Here is an 18,417-nt window from a genome sequence, read left to right on the forward strand (position 1 = left end):
TCGCAAAAATTCAGTTTCCTGTCCAGGGGTGATGCTGAGAAACTAGTGCATGCATTTGTTAATTAAAGGCTTGACCATTGTAATTCTTTACAATAACAAAGTCTACAAGCTGCAGTTAACAGCCTCAAAGCTGATCCAAAATGCAGACAGAGTTCTTATGAAAATTGAAAAGAGAGATCATATTTCTCCTGTCTTAGCTTCTCTTCGTTGGCTTTCTGTTCATTCAGATCAGAATTTAAAATCCCTTCTCCCACATATAAAGCCTTAAACGGCCAAGCTCCATCTTATATCAGAGATCCGATTATACCTTGTGTTATTAACAGAGCACTTTGCTCTCGATCTGCAGGTTTGCTAGTGGTTCCTGGAATTTCTAAAAGTAGAATGGGAGGCAGTTTATTTTTGTTATCAGGCTCATCTCCTAAAACTACCAGGTTTGGTCCGTGAGGCAGACACCCTGTCTATTTTCAAGGGTAGGCTTAAAACTTTCCTTTCCTCATATTTAGAGTGTCTCCAGTTATCCTGTGCTATCTCTATAGTTATGCTGCTATAGGCTTAGACTACTGGAGGGCGTATGGTTCCCTTTTCCTCACTCTGCTCCATTCTATCTGCTGTGCAGCTGCCATCAACACCTTAGTTTGTAGATAATAGAGCTTGGTCTGTTTTTCAGTGTAGTCTGGTTTCTCTTACTGTGACTCCCTGTATGTGCTCTTTTTCATCCTCCTATAGGAGTTGGCTTGGAGCTTGTCTTGCTCGCAGTGTGTTTTCTAGATGGGGCAACTTGCCTTGAGATGACATGTGTTGTGAACTGGCACTATATAAATAAACTGATTTGAATAGGCAGAAGATGCTTTACATTTTTCCATTTACTTTATTGATTAGAAGACACTGCATATCTAAGATGAACTTACAAATCTCCATTAATCAATTCCTGAAGTTTCTATTTGATGCGGTCCAGTGAATCATGCTAATTTTCATCATTGCTGTGAGCATTTTGCTATTATAGCCTATCCTTTTTATTTTGCTCAGTTTTTTAAAAGATTTACCAATTTAACCTTAAAGAGATCAAAGGGCTCTTTCACCTTTTGTACAGGCTTTTTTTCTACCATTGGGCAAAGTAGTCAGACTCAGTGGTGTAGTTGGGTGTGGATGCAGCACAAAGCTCCCTCGAGGAATGGTTGACATCCACCCTGAGTACCTTAGTTCTCTGGATGTTGTTGGGCTGTTATGGCTTACCATCCTCTTAAAGATTGTGTTGAGGTTGCTGGTATTGCACCTGTTCAGAAGTGACGGAAGAAAAGGGAGTTTTCCTCTCCACTGTCGCTACAAGTATGCTTGGTGTGAAAGATTGCTTTTGAGTCAGTGAGTCGATGCTGTCAGCTAGTTTATTTTTGATATGTATGATCTGGTCAAAGTGCCTTGAGATGACATGTTTTGAATTAGCACTTTATAAATAAACTGATTGATTTAATTGAATTGAGTTAGGCATGCTCAAAATAAGGGTTGCAGTCCTGCTGGTTTTGGGTAGGGGTGTAAATAATAATCGTTTTGTATCGATGCATCGATCCAAAAGCCGACGATCCGATGCATCGACACGTCCGCAAGATAATCGATTCATGTTTTTTTTTTTCCTCCGGTCTATTTTTATCCATTTCCTCCTGGGCGTAATTCTCCCTCCCGTGCTGCGGTGCCGCTAAACCTATTTTGCCCTCCTACCAGGAAGCGTCCTGGTTATACTCTTACAGCAGTTTGTTGCAGCGAGCTTCACACAGACATTTTTAAATTATGCTCAGTATTGAAGCGTGGTCTGAGCTACACACTGTGGGTCTAGATACGGCCGAGGCGGTGAGGAAGTGGGGACAAGTTTAGTCCGACGGCGGAGGGACATGAGGGCCAAAAAGAGCGGAGATTCAGCTGGAAAAAGGGTCCCAGCGTTCTCGCGCACCTCGCTCTTCTAGCGGGTCAAACTTCACGAGTTTTGTTCCGCGATTTTGGTCATTAAACAAAACAAGCCGGCCTCCTGTCTGGTGCACTGTTTGTGGTCAGCTACAATCTGGGAGAGGTGCAGCGGAGCGTCTCTCAAGGGGGCGGTGACGCAACACTCTGGAGCCTTCTTCTTCTTCTTTTTTTAATGGCGGTTGGCAAACAACTTATAGGTGCATAACCGCCACCTTCCAGAATGGAGTATGGACCAGACAAACTACTATATTCTCCCTAAAATACCCGTTCTTCTTAGAAAATTAAAAATACTACCAAAAACTACATCCCCAGATGACCTTTGAAACAATTCCCTTAAATCTAGTTTATTTTTATTCCTGTCTAACTCTCTATGCAACATCTCTCTTTCCTGAGTATATTTATTACATTCTAAAAAGACAGTTTCTCTGGAGCAGAGGTATTGCATTGAACTCATTACACTGATATTGTGCAGTATTTTTGCAGTATTTTTTTTTATGCAACTTTTCTACTTCTGTTATTTGGTGTTGTTTCTAAAGAAAATGCATAATGATATTACAGCTTTCATTGATTTATTTCAATCTTGAAACTTTGTTTAGCCTGTAAGCTGTAAAAAAAAAAAAAAAAAAAAAAAAAAAAAAATAACAACCGATCAATCGATTAATCGAATCGAATCAAATCGTGGTGTATTCTTGAGTATCGAAAATAATCGAATCGTTGGGTCAGGAAATCGATACTGAATCGAATCGCCATGATGGATGTGATTTACACCCCTAGTTTTGGGGGGGGTTCTCTTCTTCAGCACAGCTAATTCTGATGATTGCAGTTCAGTAAAAGGCTTTAAATCAGCTATCAATGGAAAATCAGCTGTGCAGGGAAACTTCTAAAACCTGCAGGACAGCAGTCCTCGATGACCCACTTTGGGCATGTCTGGTCTATGTTCCTATTTTCACCTATGCTCATGAAATCTAGGTCATGGTCGAAAGAACAAGATCCAGGATACAAGCAGCTGAAATGAGCTTTTTTCTGCAGGGTGCAAGTTACCCTTAAATATAGGGTAGGGAACCGCTTTTCGTCCACATTGAGATAAATCAGCTGAGGTGGCTGAGACATCTTTTTTCTGATGCCCCCTTGATGCCTCCTTTGGGCAGTCTTCAATGGACTTCCAAACCAGGAGGAGTCCCAGGCGGGGAGCCACAACCCACTGGAAGGACTATGTCTCTCAGCTGGAGTGGAAGGGCCTCAAGCTTCCCCCAGCAGAGCAGTAGAAGGTGTCTGGGGAGAGGGATGTCTGGGAGTCTCTGCTGAGACTAATGTCCTCTTAATCCTGTCCAGGATGAAGCGGAAGACGTTGAAGTAAGGATATTTATAGATATTTTTAATTTAGCCTGTGATATACACAGATTTGGTGTTTTGGAAGACCATAAACTAAAGTTTTTTACACTGTGTCCCAGAGAGTAAAAATACCAATGCACGGTTTTTCATGTTTCCTTAAGTAGGCCACATGACAACTATGTCTTACTGTATCTGAAACAATGACATTGAAGTTCTATCTTTCTCTGTTATCTTCATATTTATATCTCATAGACACCTACCAACATGGCGCTGCGTGGTCTAGTTTTCATACTAAAGCAAATATTCGCTTTGTTACTACTGTCAGTTGCACTTCACATTGTCCACTGCCAATCCAAATAATGGTCACATTGTGGCTGTTTCCCGAAATGTTGCTTTGCTTATCTTACATGACTTATGGGTGGATGCCCTATGTGGTTACTGCTATGCCATGGTATATTTTGTATGTCCTGGAGCAGTGTCATAGCGCCACCAGGGGGCTAAGCATACCTACTGCAGTATTTTCATTAATGCTGTATTCTCTTGTGCTTTATGTTTGTCTCCACATGGATGGGACATAAGAAAAACCAGAAGAGACCACTTAATTTCTCCTTAATGTAATGCTTCCTTTACACATTACGCAGTTAATGATACATTAATTCAAAAATATATAACAGGTGGGGTGCAGCAGAACATGTGCTTTTGGAAATCTAAATTACACTATTCTATATTTTTTCTTAGAAATAGAGAAATCATTTATAAGTTATGCTTTAAGTCAAAAATCATTGAAAGTCAGAGGTTTCTCAACATGCTACATGCGTACTTGAACTAGTTAGTCAGTACTTAAAATGTTGATATTATTGGAATACCACACTTTGTGTTTTATACTTCTAATGGTTTAAATAGTATTGAATCAACTGCTCACATCTGTTGTCTAGACCTAAAAATTATGAGGAATAATCTATTGTCATTGATTACAAAACAGTGTATTTTAAAAACAAGTTATATGTTCTTAACTTTACCTTTAATTTAAAGATGATATAGTTTGTTAAAAATGAATATAAATCGAGGGACTTGAGCAATAAATCACTACCTCACTGTATTTCCAACTCATATGAGATAAACAAGCATTACCTCACAAGCACATTATTGATCACAAATCTAAGTATATATGTTATTTGAACAAAAGCTCCACATGGGATGGCAGAATTCCAAAGGTTATTCTGTATTGTACTAGCCCTGCAGATGGCAGCATTAATTTTATGTGATATTCTCTAAATATACGCATTAAGAATTAATTTATACAGAAATCTTTACATATCTAGTTGGGGAAAAGTTACATTTTATGATTCACACAAACAAAGTACTTGAACAAAAACCATTTTTAACATCTTATAATGATGTTTTTTTTTTATTCGTCACAGCACTTTGAGTGAGTGATCCACAAAAGCTTGTTTCCTGAGGCATACTGTAAAGGTGATGTGTTTCTTACTCATCAAAATGCAAAAAGCCATTTGGTTGATGATTAACTTTTCCATACAGGTTGCTTAAGTTTATCTTGGTTTCATACATAAATAAAAAAGTTACACTCTTTTGAACGGTTATTATAGTTAAATTAAAATAGGAACAACATGTACAATGGGAATCTGTAACAATACCAAAGATGAATCTGAACAGCACGTTCTGATTTTGAGCATAAACTGAGGCTTACTTCCAATGGGTTCACATAAGCCACATAATAGGAGAGTAATGACTGCTAAGTGCTCAGGGGTCAGAGTTTCACCATGTTGATGGGTGGTTGTGGTTGGTGTCCTATAGCATATAATTAGATAGCCTGAAGTTACAAGAGCTTTTATTCATCTGATGGTGTTCAGCAGAAAAGCTCATACTTTATTTGAATCTCTGCTGCTCACTTACTGTCTTTTTCATGGTTGTTATTAAGGAGAAACATGGAAAGTTGTAAAACACAGTAGCACTATCAATATATACAGTATATATATATATATATATATATATATATATATATATATATATATATATATATATATATATATATATATATATATATATATATATATATATATAAATATAGACACATACACTTGACAAATATTTGGTTTTGCTCCCTTTTTTTTTACCTAAAACTTTTACCAAATACACAATATAAAAATTTCCCTCAAATATTGTTCACAAAGCAGTCTAAATCTGTGATAATAAGCACTTATCCTTTGCTGAGATAATCCATCCCACCTCACAGGTGTGCCATATAAAGATACTGATTAGACACCATGATTAGTGCACAGGTGTTGCTGAGACTGCCCACAATTAAAGGTCACTCTGAAAGGTGTGTGACGACAGCCTGCCTGCAACAATCTGATACAGCCATCGACATTTCCACAAAATATGCCTTTTAGAATGCCATGTAGAACGCTACAAACAAACAGTTCTAGTCAGTTTTATTTTGCAAAAAAAAGTTAACCTTTACAATTGCAAATAATAACCAGATTTTTTGCCAGACTGATAGTTCTAGCCTAAATAGATCATCATCATTGCTGTTGCACAGAAAACCTTGATTTATAGACTTCACATAAACTTTTTTTTATGAATTAATGCTCTACTTTATAAAAAAGTGTCTCACAAAAGTTGTGAAAATAGCAGATCAGCCACATAGTTAATTAAGTAGCGATGGAAGAGCCATACAGCTGAGAGCGAACCATTACGAACAACGACCCACTAATTTTTATTAAGTCTCTTCTCGTCAACTAAAACTCAAACCTATGACTAGTTATGTTTTAGATCAAAGATCCACGTTTATCTCATCATTTTTGTATTGTCATCAAAATAAGGTGTGTCAACGAAATGATTTCGTCATCGTCATCCTTAACGAAAAAAACACTAGCAGCAACAGTGGAGAGGAAAAAGACCCGGCATGGGATGTACACAGGCAGATTGGTGAGGTGGCTAAAATGACAAAACCCTGCCAATGGCTAAAGCACATAAGGGACAGCACAGAAGCACTGATAACTGTAGCATGGGAGCAGGCCTTGAGCACCAGAGTAACAGAGGGCTAGATCCACAATGCCAGTCAAGTTCCCAGGTTAAAGCTATGCAAAGAAGCTCCATTCCATTGATAAAGAGCAGAGTACTGGCATGGTGATTGACTAATGTGGCAGTAACAAATAATGGAAACATCAGAAAAAAAAAAAAACATGAGAAACTGGAGAACTACCAAGCGGTCAGGGAAGAAGCAGAGAGACCCTCAAAGGTAATTATTTTGCTCTTTTGTCCCTCCAAATCCCTCTCACAAGGGCTGCATCATGTTTATAGAATGTAAGCAGAGTTGTTTCGGCTTGTTAGACTAGACACAAATGGCGCGGTGTGTTAACATCCGTATGTAAATTAACGTGTCAACACGGCTCTGGTGTTCCCACAGCATGCCGATCAGAGCTGAGGCGATTTTAATGTGGGTTGCTTGCCGACTTCTTTGAGCTGGGTAGATGGGCGTCAGTGTGCTGCTCCCACTGCCACTAAAAGGCCGTTGTTCCTGAGTTTAAGCAGGTTTTTAGGCCAGTGAGAAAGGGGTAAATATGTGTTTCTAAACAATTAAGCCATGAGTGAAAGTTAATTGTAAGCTGTACAGATGTCAAAGTAACTTTGTTCAAGCGGATAACAGCTGACTTCTTTCCTGGCATTGAGATCAGGTGCATGGTTTCATTTTTTCTCCTCATGTGTACTTGACTTTTGAAATCGTGTGGATGGGGTTCTAGGGGAGGGAACTCTGTCTTGTCCAAAAAAGATATCCAGTATGATTGGACAATGATTGTTATACCCTTCTTTTGTTTGGCGTAGTTGAAGGAATTATTTGCCTTGAATTTGTGTCTCTGAACCAGAATATTTTCTTGTGTTGGGCATGGCTCAGCAGCAATGAAATGTTTGGTGGTGGAGTTGTGAGGAACCTACCCTAACCTAGGTTGCAATGGAGAGGAAAATAACAGAAACCTGTATAAAAGCACCAAATTAACTACTTTACTCAAGTCACTCCTTTACCTAAGTCATGATGCTACTGTTTGTGGACTATTCTTTTTGAGTTTTCATTTACATTTTTTTTATTTATATCATTCTGTGTTTTCTTGTTAATTGTTTTTTTTCCATTTTGGGTTATTGTAGTTGTTTTTTTACTTATATTTTAGCAGTGTCACGCTTTTGTGCTGCTCTCTGTTTCCCTCTCGGCTAGTCTCCTTTCACCAAGCTTCTAGTTGCTTTTGTCCACACCTGCTCCCAATTAACTGATTACTCCACTCTTGGTTCTGTCTGCCATGTATAATCTTCCTCTGCAGTTCATCAGTACTGGTTTCTCCTGATTGCTTCAATCCTAACCTGTGTTTCCCCCCTGGTGTCTCCTGGTTTTGATTTCTTGTTTTTGTTCCTAGACTTGTGTATCTGGGGCCTGTTTCAATAAGGAAGTTCAACCAACTCTGAGTTAAAACTTGAACTCTGAGTTGACTTATCCTGAGATTGGAAACTCTGAGTTTTGGGTTTCAGAACAGCTGAAATGAGTTAGTTCAATCAACTCTAAATTGACTGACTCTGAGTTAAGCGTGTGCACCACAACTATAAAAAGCCATTATCAATGGAGCACAGATATTACGAGTCACCATGGCAACAGCGTCAGACAAAAAAAGGTGTGCATATTTCTCACCAGCAGAACTGGGTGTGCTTATGCAAGCATATTCAGAATTTGAACATGTATTTAAAAAAAAAAAAAGCAACTCGGCTGCAGCGGCAAAGGAGAGAGAGTTAGCTTGGGTGAAAATAGCTGCTCGAGTCAATGCGTAAGTTTACATTTTAATTACTTTTATACAGTGTTGGGTGTAATGAATTAAGTTACTTAAGTCATATAAATACTGTAATTAAATTAAAGACTATAAAACAATAGTGGATTTAATATCAAATTTTAAAAGGTATATTTTGATTTGAACTTTCTCCCTCTAGTTACACACTTTGGTCAATTTACTGTAAGATTAATTCATGCAATTGAATATTGTTTATTTGAAAGCATTAGAAGTGCAGTTTCTTGTCTCTCCTTGTATTGTTCAAGTGGTTGTGGTTGATTTGGGATTTAGAAAGTAATTAATAAGTAAGTAAAACAAACTAGTAAGTAGACCAATACTTTCTAGAGACAGTAATTATTACATTAATCTAATTAGACTTGTTGAAGATAAAATTTGTAGTTAGTAATTAAGAACTATTTTAGAGTAACTTACCCAACTGTTATAATATCAGAGGTGAAACTGGAAGAACAGTATTTTATTAAACCTAATTTAGTTTTCATGGATAGGTGCAATCCTGCAGGCATCAAAAGAACATGGTAGCAGCTGAAAATGAAATATAAAAACATACTTCAAGCAGGTAAGCCTTGAGCACATCATGGGAGTAGAGTAGCTACCTGGCTTTACAAACAGGATCATCCATAAAAGGACATGCCATTTCATTCCCTTTGATGCGCTCTACGTGACTGAAATGTGTGCAATGAATACTGTATGTCCCCAAAGAATCAATGAGGTGTTTAAACACCACTTCCTCTTTAAAAAAGGGGAGGAGACCAAAATAAACTCTGGATTTTCTGAAGAAAACCTGCTCCCGACCAGGTTAGGTTCACAGAGTAAATTCCCATGGTAACTGACTCTGAGTATAAGTTAGCTCTCTTTCAGAAACGGGCTTGACTTACTCTGCTTTCTCAGGTTTAACTTACCTCCCTTTCTGAAACAGAAAACCCAGAGTTTCCCTCATTTCAGCGTTAACAAACTTTTTTCACTTAACCTCCTTTCTGAAACAGGCCCCTGGTGCCGTCTGCATCAAAATAAATCTGCAAGAACTCATCTCTGCCTCTTATCTTTGCATTTGGGGTCAGCCAACTTCCACCCAACCCTGACACTAACCCTAAAAAAGTACAAGCTCCACATTGTACCTGAGTATTTTCAAACAGGATAATATAGACTGAAGTGAACCAAAGTCCTGCATGAGCAGATTATATTTTTAGAGCTCTGGTATTCAAAACAGACAAGTTGAAAGCAGCATTAAAAAAGGATTTGAATCATCTAATAAAGGGGACATCAATGGGTAATCTCTTGCATCTCAGAATTTGATCCATCATCGACAATGTTTTCAACCCCTCTTTGGTAATCTATGTCGCCTTCAGTGTTTTTGTATAAAACAAACTGGTCTCCAACTGGACCAATTCTCTATGCGATGTACACTGTATTTGCTCCAGTTAAATAAACGGAAATCAATGGATTTCACTCAGTCAGCACTTTATTTTTATCATTTCAAAGAGAGAAAACTTCATCATACAGCCCTCATTGCACAGTAATCAGCCCTGTTCTGCCTGGGCGGCGTTCGTTCCCCCTTATTTACAGTAATGGAAAGTTGTCACAGTCGAAACAAATTACAGAAACTTTGGTTAAACAGTAGCATGTTATGAATAAACCTTGAGAAAGAATCTGGTTTGTTATGGGAAGAAGTATTCCTTGTATGTAAAACACTTCTCACTAAGACATATTTTTGGCCTTGCAGGTGAAACAGACTGAGTAAAAACTTTTATAGTGAGTAAATAGCATAAATCAATATATGAAATAAGAGAAATCTAAATTTTCCGACCACAGCAGTCTTGATCTTTCTCTCTGATTTGCAGCGGCTGTTACATCATGTCGTCATCCACATATACAGAAGTAAATTTTGAGAAAAAAAGGAGTTGGAGGTAGGTAAAAATTAATACTCAAGAAAAGTGTAAATTACTAAATGTAAGAAAGTTCCAAGGTTAAAAAGGTCAAGGTAAGGTTTTTGTAACAGTAAGCCATTTTACTTCTGCGTCTTTTTTTAAAATAAACCACTTACTGTTGAAATGCACTGTATGCACTTCAACAGTATGCACAAGGTCAAAGGCTTGATCCAAATATATCACATTATATTAATGTTTTTCAGAAAATATTCAAATGTTGGACCTGCTGAGGCAAATAGTCATCAAGTAGCATATTTTTTTTCTTTTGTAAACATTGCAAGTCTCCCACAGTCTAGAATACATAATAAGTATTGCATAAAATATTTAATCCACCCCTCACTATGCAAATAAGGGGCAAGGTACTCAAGAATTTGTGCACAAAGAAACACATATTTCACGAGAAGGAATAGGAAGAACTGCAGGGTACTGCAGAGTTGCTAAAGCACCCAAGATAGACACACACACGCACCCACACACCTCAAATCCTCATCTTGGAGATTACAATAAGTGCTTCTTATAAATACACCAACTTTCTCTTTTTTGTCTTAAGTACAACGTGTACAAGTGCTCACTTTTGTCAATTTGTTATGTTTAAGAAGTTATTTCTCTTTTTTTCTGAGAATGAGAAATTGTTGGTTCCTTTTCTGTGTGCTTTCCTTCCCTCTCTCTCTTCCTGTGACTCTTTCATGCAAATATAATCATAAAAGATATCTACTTTCCACTGAATTCACCAGAAAACAGGTGAATTAGGTCTAACAGTGTAAAATCATACTGCTATTTCCAGCAATAAGTTAGAAATATTGTATGTTTTAGTGGTAAATGCAAGCACAGAAATACATCAAAACAGCCTTTTATGAGTGTGAGAACACTCAGTTTGTTATAGGAGTGAACATTAGCTGTCCTAAAGATGCTTTATTAATCATGTTGTCTGCCTAAAAATAAAATTTGCTCACGATTCTTTATTGCCCACTTCAACAGAGTAAGCCATCTGTTGAGGCCAATAAAGTTGTTCTAGTGTCTGTAAATCTTGGGCTGGACTTTTTTCCTATCAGTGCTTTAAAGAAATACACACATTCTTTCACTTTCTATTTCTTTTTTACCCACCAAAGCTTTGTGTTGGCCTATAATATTTTCCCACCAAAGCTTTGTGTTGGCCTATAATATTTTCTTCAGAAGTAAAGTTTATCCCAATTTCATAATTTAAGGTCATTTTAGCACAGGAGCTGATTAAGGAAAACACCAGCTGATTTTTTTACTGCTCTTAATAATCATCAACTTCACTGCTGATCCATCATGCAGCATGCTTTTGGCAGTTGTGTGTATATCATGCCTTCATCCAAATGTGGAGTAATGATGAGACGTATCAAGATGAGCAATCGCTGTCACCTAAAAGGACAACCCCCTGGAGGACAAATGGCTTGCCCTTGGATCATTGCACCCACATTAACCTTCCTGTTAAGGGATCAAGAACAGGCTTTAACTTTCACACGGGGAGTAAGATCATAGTTCTTAAACTACTATTTCTGGTCCCCTTCACAGGAACTACTGTGGCTGAAGAGATTTCTCAGCCTGGCAGAAAGACAAAAGGTGAAATAATGCCTGCCACAGAAATGTCACATAAGCATCTGGCAGGAATAGGATTAGCATCCCTTGGGTACACTGCAGCTCTTGCCTAAGTAAATAGATTGGTGTGCAGCTGAACTGTATCAGTTGTATTAAACTGGATGAGATATCGATAATTATGTTAACTTTCTTTTTGTAAATCCTCACCAATTCATTACTATGAACAGCATTAATTTTTTGTCTCTCCATTTGAGAAACCCCAAGGAATCTGCCAAACAGAACATTGACATGGTTCTGGTGCAGCTATAGTCAGATTAATAATTAAAAAAACTGCTGAGAAAAGCAAAATCTATAACTTTCAACAGTTTTTATGTGTCTATATCCTCATCAACTCTAATTCTGCTGAAGGAAAGTATTCCCATGGCAAGATGTTGCCACAACCGTCGATCACAAAGATGATGTTAAGGCACTTTGCACGTACAGTAGGCCAAACTATTGTGATAAAGGATGTCTTTGTGTTTCTGGGTATTGGAGGCACAAATGAGCGTACAAGGTAGTACAAAAGGGTAACTGACACATGTGTGGCAATGAAACCTCAATTAAGTACTAAATAAAATTGATTGGTGGTACTGCTAACACCTTTTCTATCTCAGTATTATTAGCTAATGGTGCTGATCCTGTACATCCAAATTTAACAACCTTTTTAATAGTGTTGCAACGATACCAGTATCTGGGAGAGCCCCAATACTGCCCTATTATGGTGGTATCGGCGAGTACCAACATATAGGGCACCGATACCATTTTGAGAGCCAAAAGTTTATTCAACTATTTTCCCCCATTCCATGTAGGCAATAAAACGTTCTACTGGACTAACTTTGTATTAGTCTTTTTCCTGCATCACAAAGGTAGGCAGCAGCCTGACAACACCATGGTGGCAATTATTTTACATTCAAGTAGTATGGAGTTCTTCATATATACACACACACACATAAATTTCAAACAGATGGTATCGTTATGCTATCGGTATCGACCGATACTGCACAGCCAGGTACAGTGGGCGCTGGTTGGAAATGGACACTTCACTCACGCTCCGCGTGTTTCACGTATTGTGTGAAAAACATGTGACTACCATAGCCACTAGGTGGCAGTCTGACTCCATTTCGGCGTCCCATGAGTCAGAATTACATAGGTCGAGTAGCAGACTGGAAGGGGTGTCAGGGGTTGCGAGTTTATAGCGCAGAGGTTAAGCTGAGTGGTCTTTGGTTCAATAGACTGTGGGTTCAATCCCAGCGGTGGCCGAGTTGCCTTAAATGTTTTTGTTTTTGTTTTTTTTTAATTATAATTATTATCGCTTTTTTATAAAGTAATGAAAGTTAGAATGTAAAGTAATGAAACCAGGTTTTCTATTTTTGAAACAACAATTGGAGTTATTCGTTGGACATTCACGCATGAGCCTGTATAAAAAGAGGAGCTGACCAGCTCCTTTAGTCAGAGACTTGCAGTAGAATATATTTTCTTACATACCCTTTTGAATAACTTTGGCTTATCTTAATGAGGAATCAACTTTGGATATGATTTTAATTTCAACATCACCAGCCGCAGCACTGTCTCTGTCGCCTTTCTCTGGTTGCGCTACAGTCCGTATCCCCGGCTCCAACTTAATTAATTTTATTTTTCATTAAATAATAGCGATGCAGATAAATAGAAATAACAGTTCTCAGATAAGATCGGAGGTGTATCTATAACTATGCAACCATTTTCATAAAATAAGATTATGCAGTCACTTGACTGCATAATCTTATGTTAAATTAATTCATGAACTTTATTTTAATCAAAAACAAAATAAAATAGCACAGTATCACACCAAGATCCCCAATAAGCCTGCTTTTCAGTTGACTGCAGGCCCACAAACGTCACCCTCAGCACGGCAGAGGTCCCAAGCGCCACCTGGTGGTTGTCCGGGTACATTGCAGTTCTTTTTGAAATAAAAAAACTGGCCTCAGGAAATACAACGTGATTCACGTGGGAATCACACAGGAATCACGCAGGAAACCGTCCATTTCCAACCAGTCCCCACTGTATAGGGTATGTTTTATTGAACTAACTTGCCTGCGGAACACCTACAGGATATCTGTCTGACACTGGTACTTTTTAGAGTGAACTTAGGCTTAGGGTTAAAAAATGCATTATATGCAGGTAGTAAGGTCTGTAAGTTTTGGTTTGGCTGACAGAAGTGTACAACTGTCCTGTGAATAAAGCAATGCTGAAAGTACACTGATAAGGTAATCAATTCTGATCTAAATCTTGGTGTCCTAAACTAAAAGATAAAGTGTTTTGGAGAAATCAATAGTCTGCCAGGCTGGGGAAAGAGGCGATTTAAAGCTGCTGAGATAAAGACTGAACATCTAACAGACGGGAGAATAAAATTTGTCAAGAAGTAAATTTTTACAGAAATAACTGAGGGTTCTTTACCGAGAAGTAATATACAAAGGATATTTCTGTACTGAGTTTTAAAAAGTGTCCATGTGGGCGACTGACATTAGAGGAGATAGAATACATTTACATTAGTCAAGGGTACTCTTAAATTATTATCCAGTAAGGTGCAACAACCTTTAAACATTTTACTGTTGCTGAATGATCAAGATCCTTGCTGGTCAGTGGTTTACAAAATCTGATAATCTACATAAATGTCACGTTCATTTCAGGTTGCATTTTTATAGTTCAACTGGATGGTAAGGCAGTGGATGGCTCATTTGCCTTTTAGCAAAAAAGGTGAAAGATTTAATCCTTTCTAAGATTTCAACATGGAGCTTGCATGTTTGCATGCATCTACAGCGACCATACATGTATATTATAAATCCCTCCACTGTATAGACGATGGAGGAATTTATAGTTAATTTTCCTTTTTTGAAGTTATTTTTCCTTAAATGACAGAAATTTAACACATATACTGTATCTACAATTAAAAAAACAAGATTATTTCCACCAGATGTTGCATAGCTGAAATTAAATACCCATAGTTGAGGATGATCCATAAACATCTAATATTGTACATTTAGGAAAGTAAGTAATTGAACACCCTGCTAATTTGCAAGCCGTCCCATTTAGAAATCATGGAGGGTTCCGAAATTGACACCGTAAGTGCATATCCACTGTGAATGAGGTAATCTAAAAACAATCCAGAAATCACAACATATGATTTAACTATTTAGTTGTATGATACAGCTGCAAATAAATATTTCAACACCTGAGAAAATCAGTGTTTATATTCAGTACAGTAGCCTTTGTTGGCAATTACAGAGATCAAACATTTCCAGTAGTTTTTCACCAGGCTTGCACACAGCGGAGAAGGGATTTTGGCACACTCCTGCACACAGATCTTCCCTGGATGAGTCAGGTTTCCTGGCTGTCACTGAGATACACATAGTTTGAGTTCCCTCCAGACTCTCTATTGGGTTTAGGTCTGGAGACAGGCTAGGCCACACCAGAACCTTAATATGATTCTTACCGAGACCATTCTTGGTTATCCTGGCTGTGTGCTTTGGGTCATTGCCATGTTGGAAGACCTAGCCTTGACCCATTCTCAATGCTCTCACTAAGGGAAGGAGGTTGTTTGCCAAGATCTCACAATACATGGCATGGCCCCGGTCATTAATACAGTACAATCGCCCTGTCCCATGTGCAGAAAAACACCCCCAAAGCATGATGCTACTCTACCACCCCCATGTTTCACAGAGGCACTGTGTTCTTGGGATGGTGCTCATCATTCTTCTTTCTCCAAACACAGTTGGTGGAATTATGACAAAAAGTTCTATTTTTGAACCTTCAGTGCCATGCAAGATTTCAAACCATGACGTCTTATTGTATTAACAATAGTAACCCTGGAAATGGTGGTTCCAGCTCTTTTAAGGTCAATGGCCAGCTCCTCCTGTTTAGTTCTGGGCTGATTTCTCACCTTTCGCATTTGAAACCCCACGAGGTGAGATCTTACACGGAGCCCCAGTCTGAAGAAGATTGACAGACATGTTTAACTTTACCCATTATCTAATGATTGCTCCAACAGTGGACTTTTTTTCACCAAGATACTTGGTAACACAAGGTTTGTAACTTGTGGAGGTGTACAATTTTGTCTCTAGTTTCTTTGGACGGCTCTTTGGTCTTGGTCATGTTAGTAGTTGGATTCTTACTGATTGTATGGGGTGGACAGGTGTCTTTATGCAGCCAACGACCGCAAACAGGTGTATCTAATTTAGAATAATAAATGGAGTGGAGGTGGACTTTTTTAAGGCAGACTAACTGGTCTTTGAGGGTCAGAATTGTTGCTCATAGACAGGTGTTCTTATATTTACGGTATTTGCAGCGGTATCATACAAATAAATAGTCAAAAAATAAAATATTTTTTTAGATCATGTCTTTCACAGTGAACATGCACCTACGATTACAATATCATATCGCTCCATGATTTCTAAGTGGGAGAGCTGGCTGTAACTCCTCTGCATGTTTTTTAGTTTGTAACATTGCTCTCACCAAGTGCATAAAGCCCACTTATGTAAAGTAATGGTGTTGAAATTAGAGAAAGCTAAAAAAGGGGTCAAAGATTATTACTTCAGCTTGAACCGCCTGGTGACATTGTGTGGAAAACTTAATCTTGTCCTGAATGGGAACAAAACAAGGGATATGATTGTAGATTTCAAAATAAACAGAAACAAGTTGAATCCATTTAAGATGGAGGTGGTTGCCGAGTAGAAATACCTCGGTTTTCACCTGGACAACAAACTAGACTGAATACATAACTGTGAAGCTTAAGTGTGGTAATGTGGCCTTTTTGTTAAGTTTATTGCATGCATTCTAATTTTTGGATTTTCTTTATTTTTGAACTTTTTTGCTTGTTTTCAATTTTGTGTGTTGCATGTTTTTTTGGGATTTTGTTTGGAGGCCACATTGCCACTCACACCTGGACACGCCCACAGTAACGGCACAGGTGTTCCCAATCAACCAAGCAGCGTGCCGACTGGGACGCTGATTAAAAAGGCAGCTGTTTGGTTGGGGAGTCAGACACCGGACATGGGGAGGCCGATCATGGAGGGAGCCGGACGGAGCGGGTGAGAGAGAAGCAGCGGGAGAGGTTTGGGGACTGACGGCCGGAGGCCGCTGGAGCGAGGTGCAGAGACGCACACCGGAGCGAGGTGCAGAGACGCACCCGAGCGAGGTGCAGAGACGCGCACCGGAGCGAGGTGCAGAGACGCGCACCGGAGCGAGGTGTAGAGACGCGCACCGGAGCGAGATGCAGAGACGCGCACCAGAGCGAGGTGCAGAGACGCACGCCGGAGCGGGGTGCAGAGGCCCGTAATGGAGCGAGGCGCAGAGGCACGCTGGCGAGAGGCGCGTGTTGGAGGTGACCTCGCTAAGGCCAGCTATGCTGGAGAGGCCCACACGCGCAGCGTGCCGGAACGAGGATCCAGCACTGGGGTGGACGGTGCCCTCCATTATACCCGCCAAGTGCGCGTCTTTTAACAGACTGGCCCATTGACTCTGCTGCTCTTCACCATCTGGATTTTTATCTTTCTTTTTAATCTTTTCCCTTTTAACTTGTCTTTTTATCTTTTTTTTATTGGACTTTAATCATTAAACTTTTTAAAGCCCTGCTCACAATCGCCGCAGTCTGTTTGGTTTTATGTTTTTTTTTTAAGATGATCGCACCTCTCGGGTGCCACAGAATCTGGCGTTGCTGGTAGGACTGCGGGGTTGTGAGCAGTGTTTTAACGGATTTTATTTAATTTATTTTTTTAAGATCAGATGGGAATGTGCTCTCAGGACTATGGATCGGCCGGGACGGGCCTTGTTAAAGTGTGGGGGAATGTGGTAATGTGGCCTTTTTGTTAAGTTTATTGCATGCATTCTAATTTTTGGATTTTCTTTATTTTTGAACTTGTTTGCTTGTTTTCAATTTTGTGTGTTGCATGTTTTTTTTGGGATTTTGTTTGGAGGCCACATTGCCACTCACACCTGGACACGCCCACAGTAACGGCACAGGTGTTCCCAATGAACCAAGCAGCATGCCGACTGGGACGTTGATTAAAAAGGCAGCTGTTTTGGTTGGAGAGTCAGACACCGGACATGGGAAGGCCGATCATGGAGGGAGCCGGACGGAGCGGGTGAGAGAGAAGCAGCGGGAGAGGTTTGGGGACTGACGGACGGAGGCCGCTGGAGCGAGGTGCAGAGACGCACACCGGAGCGAGGTGCAGAGACGCACCGGAGCGAGGTGCAGAGATGCGCGCCGGAGCGAGGTGCAGAGACGCGCGCCGGAGCGGGGTGCAGAGGCCCGTAATGGAGCGAGGCGCAGAGGCACGCTGGCGAGAGGCGCGTGTTGGAGGTGACCTCGCTAAGGCCAGCTATGGTGGAGAGGCCCACACGCGCAGCGTGCTGGAACGAGGATCCAGCGCTGGGGTGGACGGTGCCCTCCATTATACCCGCCAAGTGCGCGTCTTTTAAAAGACTGGCCCATTGACTCTGCTGCTCTTCACCATCTGGATTTTTATCTTTCTTTTTAATCTTTTCCCTTTTAACTTGTCTTTTTATCTTTTTTTTATTGGACTTTAATCATTAAACTTTTTAAAGCCCTGCTCACAATCGCCGCAGTCTGTTTGGTTTTATGGTTTTTTTTTAAGATGATCGCACCTCTCGGGTGCCACATAAGGGACAGAGCAGCCTATACTCTAAAGTTTAAGTAGTTCAGCTTTTGCAGCAAGATGCTGCATATCTTTAATAAGTCTGTTTTAGAAAGTGTGATT

General features: G+C 39.6%; 1 protein-coding gene across 1 annotated transcript in view; it reads left to right on the forward strand.

Annotated features, from left to right (window-relative positions):
- The first annotated feature begins 3,224 nt into the window (after positions 1-3,224).
- The window catches only part of trpa1b (transient receptor potential cation channel, subfamily A, member 1b), a 62,827-nt gene continuing 47,634 nt past the window's right edge, over positions 3,225-18,417 (forward strand). Inside the window, exon 1 of the mRNA XM_038287755.1 lies at positions 3,225-3,309. The gene's annotated coding sequence lies outside the window, so the exon portion shown is untranslated. The remainder of the gene's footprint in view (positions 3,310-18,417) is intronic.

The sequence above is a fragment of the Cyprinodon tularosa genome, unplaced genomic scaffold (assembly GCF_016077235.1).
Source record: "Cyprinodon tularosa strain WSP-4 unplaced genomic scaffold, ASM1607723v1 ctg245, whole genome shotgun sequence".
Classification (NCBI taxonomy): Eukaryota; Metazoa; Chordata; class Actinopteri; order Cyprinodontiformes; family Cyprinodontidae; genus Cyprinodon; species Cyprinodon tularosa.